This window comes from Microtus ochrogaster, unplaced genomic scaffold (assembly GCF_000317375.1).
Source record: "Microtus ochrogaster isolate Prairie Vole_2 unplaced genomic scaffold, MicOch1.0 UNK25, whole genome shotgun sequence".
NCBI classification, from domain to species: domain Eukaryota; kingdom Metazoa; phylum Chordata; class Mammalia; order Rodentia; family Cricetidae; genus Microtus; species Microtus ochrogaster.
In genome coordinates this window covers 2,270,751-2,279,506 of record NW_004949123.1, presented here as the reverse complement: position 1 = coordinate 2,279,506, position 8,756 = coordinate 2,270,751, and positions in this window count along the sequence as shown.

The following is an 8,756-nucleotide window of genomic DNA, read 5'->3' as shown; positions in this document are numbered from 1 at the left end:
CTCTCATACCACTCTTCCTGTACTTGGCCACTGTGATGATTTGAATGAAAATGGCCCCTGTAGGCTCATAGGGAGTGGCACTGTTAGGAGGTATGTCCTTGTTGGAGGAAATGTGTCAATGGGGTGGGCTTTGAGATTTCAGATGTTCAAGCCAGGCCCAGTGTGTCTCGCTCCTCCTGCTGCCTGTGGATCCAGATGTAGAACTCTTAGCTACTTCTCCAGCACCATGTATACCTGCATGCCATTAAGTTCTCCACCATGACTACAATGAACTAACATATGAACTGTAAGCCAGACACAATTAAATGTTTTCCTTATAAGTGTTGGTGTGGTCATGGTTTCTCTTCACAGCAATAGAAACACTAAGACTGCCATCCTGGTCTTCTAGTAGGTTCTTGAATTCCTTATGCTCTCTCCTACCTCCAGGTGTACATATTCACATGATCCTACAATATCCTCTGCTCACTACCTTCTGTTTTCTTATTGTGAAGTCTCAGTTTAAACATTACCTGACCTTGCCCATTCTTACTCATATATACTATTTCAATTTACAAACTTTGATCCAAGTTATATTTGTGTGCTTACTAATTTGTGCTAATATAGCCCAAGAGTGGTCAACTACTTGCTAAAAGGTTCTATTTTCCTCCCGGGAATATAGTTGTACCACATTTCCCAGCATCCCTTGTAGCTGGATGCAGCCTTTTAACCTTTCTAAGCCAAGGTAATTTGGTAGAAAAAGACAACTTCCAGGTCTGGACTGTTAAATCCTGCCATGTACAATCTTCCATTCAACTTTTCCATTGATCAACTTCATGAAGAAGGTTCTGGGGACTCAGAGGAATATATAATCACAAAAGGAAAGTGGTCTGAGTTAATGCTAGGGGGTGGGTGTCCGGCATAGTCAAGGTACCAGAAACAATCTTGTTGGTTAAAACCAACACTTCCTGTGTTAAGCCACTGAATCTTCTTTTTAGAGAACTATTCTTGGGACTAGAGGGTTGGGATCAGCAAATTAAGAGTTCATACCGCTCTTTCAAAGAAGCTGGGTTCAGTTCCCAGCACCTACATGGAAGCTAGTAATCTTCTGTAGCCCAGTTCCAGGGGAACTAACACCCATAAACTCAAACAAGCACATGTACAGAAATAATATGAGGTGAGGGAGTTTTTGAGACAAGATTTCTCTGTGTAGCCCTGGAACTTGCTCTATATACCAGGCTAGCCTCGAACTCTTAGAGATCCACTGGCCTCTACCTCCCAGGTGCTGGAACTAAATGAATGCACCACTTCCACCTGGATAATAATAAATATTTTTAAAGGAACTGTTCCAACCAGCACACTAAAGAAGTAATTACAGAACTAGATTAATGCCATCTTAAACCCTGATGAGTTGATAAAGATAGACAATGATCATCAATTACAATTATTTGTGATAGGAAGAAAGATCTGAGAATATTGAGTGCTTCGCCAAATCATGAACTCTATTTTCTATTTACATTTGCCTCCAAATAATTGTATTTAACCTAGGCTTGCCTGCTTTCATTCTGTCTTTCTTTCTTTCTTTCTTTCTTTCTTTCTTTCTTTCTTTCTTTCTTTCTTTTTTACTATGTAGCCCAGGCTGGTCTGGAACTCAGTCACCTGCCTCTGTCTCCTGCATGCTGGGATTACCAGTGTGCACAATCACACCTTACACAGCCCCAGACCTTTAATTGCATCAATACATTGCGATCTCCATTTTTATCCCCAGTTCCAATAATCCCTGTAAAGTTTTAGATTTCCATTTCAAATACCTTGACAGAGTCTCTACCTTGCTGTTAATAAAGAATCTCAAAGATTAATATGCTACAATCAAACGATGTCTTTCAGAAAAAAAAACATTTCCCTTTCTCTTCTATACCTGAGTAGAAGTGTCTAAGTCACCTCCATCTCTCACGCAGTCACAGTCTCCTCTGGTCTCCTACAGTGAGGTGACCTCAAGCCAGGACTAACAACTTAGACCTGTGACCCCAGCTGCTCCTGAGGTTAGGCCAAGTGAATCACAAGTTCAAAGCTGATTCGCCAACTTACAGAGACCTCGTCTTGAAGTAAAACAGGGCCAAGATGATAACAAAAATAGGGTGATACAGAACAAAGGCATGAAGATCAATAGAGCCAGACAGAAACCCAGATAAAAACCCAGGCAACTACAGCCACCGCATTTTTTAGAAACTATTTATTTTTCATGGCTTTCACATCATGTATCTCGATTCCATTCATTTCCCCATCCCTTCATATCTGCCTTCTACCCTTGCAATCTCCTCCAAAAAATAAAATAACATTTAAAATGGAAAAGGGGGGGATAAAATCTCATCGCGGAAGCTGCAGTGTGACACAGTGAGTCACACAGTACACCCGTTAGTCCATATATCTTTACTTGGAAGTGTTCATTGCGATGAGTCACAGGGTTCATTCGAAGCCTCTGACTTCTGCTATCCATCCCTCACTGGGGCTCCTCTAGGACATCCTGTTGCTGCCCTGTCACAGAGATCCTGCAGCTTTAGATCTGCAGGACCAGCCCCTTCATGTGCTCCAGCAGATCACAGAGGGTGTGGATGTTGGGGTGGGCCAACTCAAAGCCCTGGTTCTGGACCTGGCTGGTGGCAGCGTTGGTCCACCTGCCAGCTCTTTCCGATCCTCATCACCACCAGGATGAGCTCTCCTGCACCCCCTCCTCCCAGTTCACCCTGCCCAACAGGCGGCAGGGCCGGTTCTTCTGCTTGGATGCCCTCAGAGCCGGTTCTTCCACTCTGTAGTCCAGGCAAGGTGCAGGGGACACTCTCCGAAGCGCTGCTGCTGGCGAGGGGTAGAGCCCACTCTCCCTCACTCATGTCCTCCGGGTCAGCTCTCCCAACTGACACAGGTATTGAGGGACAGGAGCATCTCTTCCTCACCCATGCCGCTCGCTGTATGGCAGATAACGGATGGGGCCAGATCTCCCACACTCATGTTCTGGGCTCTGGCTCACCCGCACCCTAATCTACAGGGTCAACTCTATTGTGTTGCCCCGTTCTCCTGAGTGCTGGCTGCAGTTGATGAGGGGCTGGGTCAGAGCGCCCTGCCTGCCACAGGTGGGGAGGGGGAAGGGGGAAGGGACGGCATATTTCTTTCACAAATGCCACCACATGGCAGACAGGGCAGGGGGAGGACAGCTCTCCCACTCTCGCACCCTCGGAGCCAGCTTGCCTACGCCTCCTCCGAGAACGGAGTCAGCTCTACAGTGCTGCCCAGACAAGGTGTGCGAGGACCCTCGCTCCCGAGTGATGTGGCCAGTGATGGGCGGGGCCGACTCTGTGCAGCCCTAGCCTCAGGGCCTTCAGTGGTATCAGGAGCCTGGGACATTAACACAGACCATGGATGCGGCAGGGCATGACCCTTGGCAGCAGCCCAGGCTCGACATCACCATATCCCCAATGGCAAACAAGTCGCCCACCTCAGGCCGTCCTTCACTGCCTTCACCTCTTCAGAACTGCCTCTCTCCAGAGGACATGAACCATTGTGTCTCTCTCCCTTACCACACCATATATTTGCTTACCATAACAGTGCCAGACCGTCTGGCATGGCTTCCCTAAGTACCATATTTAGTTCCAAAATTAAAATAAAATTAAAATTAGGTGAAAAATGAAACACCAATCAGAAAATGGCACAGCCTTGTTCAAAACCCTTGCACAGCTTCCTAAAATGTAAAATAAAATTTAAACTTGTTTCACGTTGTCTCTCTGACTTCATTTCTTTCCACCACTCTCTCAGTGGCTTCCTCTGCTCCTTTGTTCCTTGAAAACAATCAGAGGGTTCCTGCCTTGCTGTCAGCACTTGCCACTGCATGGCCCAGAGTGCCTCCCCAGAATGTTCTCCCAACACATCTGCCCTCAGCATTGGCACTCCTTAGAAGGCTTTCTAGTGCCCCCCAGTGCCCCCCCCAGTCTGTCCCAGCCATGCAGCTGTCAGCCACATTCAGAGGGACTAGTTTGGTTCTATGCTTGTTCCTTCCCGGTCCTGCTGGAGTTGGTGAGCTCCCATTAGCTCAGTAAACTGTTTCAGTGTGTGTACCCATCATGGTCTTGACCTCCTTGCTCATATTCTCACTCCCCCCACTCTTCAACTGGACTTTGGAAGCTCAGTCCAGTGCTCCAGTGAGAGTCTCTGCCTCTGTTTCCATCAGTTGCTGGATGAAGGTTCTATGATCACCATAAGATATTCATCAGTCTAACTACAGGGCAAGTCAAGAATAGGCCCCCTATCCTCTATTGCTAAGGGTCTTAGCTACTGGCTTTTTGGGGAACCTATTCTCTTTGGATGATACCTTGCTCAACCTATTTATAGTGGTGAGGGCCTTAGACCCTCCCTAAACACCATGCTTTGCCCTCTAGGAGGATTGGATAGGGGTGGGGTAGGAGTGTATGTGGGGGAAATGGGAGGAGGGGAAGAAGTGGGAACTTGGATTGGTTTGTATAATGAAAAAAGATAGTTTGTTTTCTTTTTGAAAATAATTTTTGAAAAAAAGCTGTTTGAATTGGTGACTGCCTTGCTGCCATGTCTCCAAGGTAATGCACAGCCTGTAGTCTGTCTGTGCTACTCAGTCTGCAATGAGAGAATGCCGATTAGCTTAAGTTTTTGTTTGGTTTTTGTTTTTGGTTGTTTGGGCTTTGGTTCTGTTATTTTGATGCCATTTGTTCTTGTTATTGATTTTCATAATTTGCTCATTGTTTATGTTGACTGCCCCTTTAAAGCCCCTTGGGAGAAAAAAAAATGTACTATTAATAATAAAGACAAAATTTCCAAAAAAAAAAAAAAGAGAGAGAGAGAGAAGGCGTTCTAGAGCAACCTATCTAAAAGAGGACCTTGCTCTCTCTCTCCCTCTGCCTCTCTCTCTTTCTGTCTCTCTCTCACACACACACATACACACACACACACACACACACACACACACCATTTGACCTTCAGTTTACCCTATTCTACTTTTCTTCATTGTGTTTGTCACTCCTTGAGATCAGCTATCTTCCTGTTTGTTATTTGTGTGTTTAAACCTTACCTCATCTCATGACAGAAGCTTCACTAGTGCAGGAGTTTGCCTTGTCCTCTCCTGTTTCTTTGAGTTGCCAGTGAGTGGGAACTAACACACTCTATCTAAGATCTCTTTCTCTCCATAGTACATATATATTCATATCTATATGAATAGACAAATGAAATGAATTTGTAAATACCTGAGCATGAAGCCTTAATTACAGTTTTGAACATAATTTAGGAAACCCCAGAGTTCCTGTTACTTAGTGGCTGGGTGATGTTGGTAGAGTTACCTCCTCTGTGTCTCTCATCTTATTCATCTGGAAGATGGAAGACCTCATGTCTAGTTCATTGAAAGTGATGGCTCCATGGAGTACTGAGGCTACATCCATGCCTGGGAGCCACGGTATGACAACCGCTTGCTAATGTTACTGTCATCCCAGAACTAGACTTCCCAGAGTTTAAATTGACAAGGTGGAGGAAAGGAGCCTTCTCGCCTTGTAAAGGAAATCTTAAAATCGTAGCCAACCAGGCCCTACATAGCCGGGGCTACACAGAAACGGCACAGGCAGAAAGGGGTGACAAACGGGCCACGTTGAAAATGTTCTATGCAGGGAGCCAGACAGGATCGCCATTACAAGATGGCGCCGACATCCTGTCTTGTTGGAAATAAACAACTCCATATTTGGCTATGCCTTTGGGAGCTGCGTGTCCCCCGCTTCCCGAATGCAGGGTGGTTTAGAGTCCTTGGGCCTATCCCGATGCAGTCTGGTGTCAGCTGATGGTGGCAACCAATCACAGGGCGACCAGTGTGCCTACTCCCTATATAAGCAGCTGCTTTAGTGCTCTGGGGGGGGTGGGGCCTCGCTTCCTGCTCTCCCTCAACCAAGGGCACTCCATTAAAGCGTGATCTGAGAAGAATCCTCGTGTGGTGGTTGTTCTTTCTCGCTGGTCAAGAAGTTCGCCGCAGTTCTAGTGTGCACAGCCCCTCACCCCTGCTACTGACACTTATCTGGAGGCAGGGACATTGTTCTGACCCATGCTTGTCACACTAATGCAAGGCAAGGAAATGTAACCCGGAAAGAGGATCTTCAAATGAAGGTACTTGTTAGCTGAGACGAGCTAAAGACGACACAGAAAAAAAAAAAAAAAAAAAAAAAAAAAAAAAAAAAAAAAAAAAAAAAAAAAAAAAAAAAAAAAAAAAAAAAAAAAAAAGCTAAAAGTAGAAGTGAACACTGCATGCTTTTGACAAAACTTGCTTCCAAATCAGTTATTTACTAGTGCTTCTTTTTCCAGACAGGCAGAAATTGTCCATCTTGCCGTTCTGTTTTTGCTTCGCGACTCAGCCACCACTTTCCTGCTACATTCTCTTTTGAGCAAACCGACTTGCCAAGCGTTCAGTCTTCTGGTTCCCACACGCAACCTCTCAACTTCTCCCAGTCAGCATTTTGAAACTTGCCAAAGAAAGGAACCGATGCTCTGGGTCTCCATCTACCTTAAGCCTGGGTTTCCCCCTCCCTCACTCAACCTAACAGTCCCCAGCTAACTGTTTACCAAGCTAGCCCTTAAGATCTGAACACGAGTTTGAAATTAGGAAAGTTAGAGACTGGAGAGGTTGCTCAGTGGTTAGGAGCCCTGGCTGGTCTTCAAGGACCTAACTCCCAGCAGCCACATGGTGGCTCACAAGCCTCTGGATATTCATTCCCAGGGAATCTGACGCCTTCCTCTGGCCTCTGGGGCCACTGCTTGCACTTGGCATTAAAACACATGCAGGCAAAACAGCCATACTCAATTAATTAATTAATTAGCATTACAATAATAAAATTAGGAAGGTTAATGGCGACTCTATAAATACTCTTCTAGATGGAGTCACCGCATATTGCTGCTGTAATTTCAGATTCAAAATGTAAAACCATAATAAATAGGGCATAAAGTATCGCCTGAGACATTCTGTGTTGCAAATGCACTCACTTGTAGTCAAGTCTTCTTCGTTCACCTGTTTAGTCCCAGAGTAAAATAGCCATTTTTTGCAAACTGTTGTTTGAAAACCTATTTTAAAAACACCTCTTGTTTTCCATTTGTTTCTCTTCATTCTGAAACCAATACTTCTTAGAAAAACAGTCCAGCTGGGAAGCTGTATTTCACTTCATGACAGTAATTGCCTCTGAGCTATTGATCTTAAGCTTATTAACAATATCAGATTAATCTAAAAAGTCCTTCCTTTTAAACGTTCAAAGAGCTTCTGAGCTAAAGCATTAAGCCCTTCATGGGGTGAGAATTTTTTGCAGTTAAAAATAGAGGTCTTTTGTGCTATTTTGAGAATCTCCTTGGTTAAAGAGCTTGTATGAGGTAAGAAAATCTATATACCTCAAACAGTGTCTAACAAGGAAGGTCAAGTAGAGGCTGCAGGAAGCATTTCTCCAACCCATCAATATGAGGTCATAAATATGCTTAAGTAATAAGAGAAACAACATTAAATAGAAGTGACCACGTCACTCATTGTTATTAGAATGCAAAGATCCAAGATGATGTTCTCAGTGTACTTCTCTCTCTCCCTCTCGCTCTCTCCCAGAATGCAATGTAAATATGCTTCTTCCTTGTAAGAATATATTTTGCCTGTTGAAGTCTGTTTCTCCTTCTGTATTTGGAAGTGCCACCACACTCTATCAAGAAGACTTGGTAAAAATCAATAAATAATAAAAATTGAGTAAACACATGGGCCACTTGTTCCTGTTGGTTGCCATTTTACAATAACCTTCCATGAGCCCGTTCCTCTCTGTGAGTCTCTACTAGTTCCTAGTGCAGAAGGATTGCCTGCCCTGTTAAGATAGCTAACTTTATAATGGGTCCCTATGTTTAACTTTTGCCCATCTCATCATATATTAAATACTGTCAAAACTGGCCTCCAATTCACTATGTAGCTGAGGATGACCTTCAGCTTCTCAGCCTCTGGCCTCCACCTCCCAAGTTCTGGGATTATAAACAGGCGCCTACAGAATAGACCCCCAGGCTTTGTGCATGCTAAACAAGGGCTCCATCTCAGATTAATGTCCTCAATGAGTGTCTACAATTTGTTCACTTCTTTGTTCGAATGCTTTAAAACTGACAAATAAAGTCTGGATTCCCCAAGCCTCGATCTTTGTTTCCTCTAGTTTCACAGGTCATTTCTCTTGTGTTCTCACATAAATTCTTCTCTCTAAACTTCATGTCTTCCTGTCTCAGAAACGGCCCTCCTTCCTTGCTTGCCTCCGTAGCTCACACACTTCTTTCAAGACTCGAGGTCTAACTCAAGGCCACATCCTCCACAAAGTCTTCTTGTGCTGTTTATCTGGAAGTATCTGTTTCTTCCTGTAAGGTCTCTGCAGAGGGTAAGCAATTGGCTCTCTCTCTCTTTCCCTACACTCAGTGTTCTGGGAAGATCCTGCTTTTGGCCATTTAAAACCCTCTATGGAGTTCATAATAATATTCTGGTCAACTAAACAAGAATAATTGAAGAGATAGAAAGGTATACACCCAATAAATGAGAAGGAACAGCATGCCCATTTCTATTGTGAAAGAATATATAATCTAATAGAAAAATACTGAACTTGATACTGCTGTGAGACACTCTAGCAAGAAAGAGAAAAAACACTTTGAAGGCAGTAAATATTTATGTCCAAGCACACTTTTCACCAGGCAGTGGTGGCGCACGCCTTTAATCCCAGGCAGTGGCAGGTAGA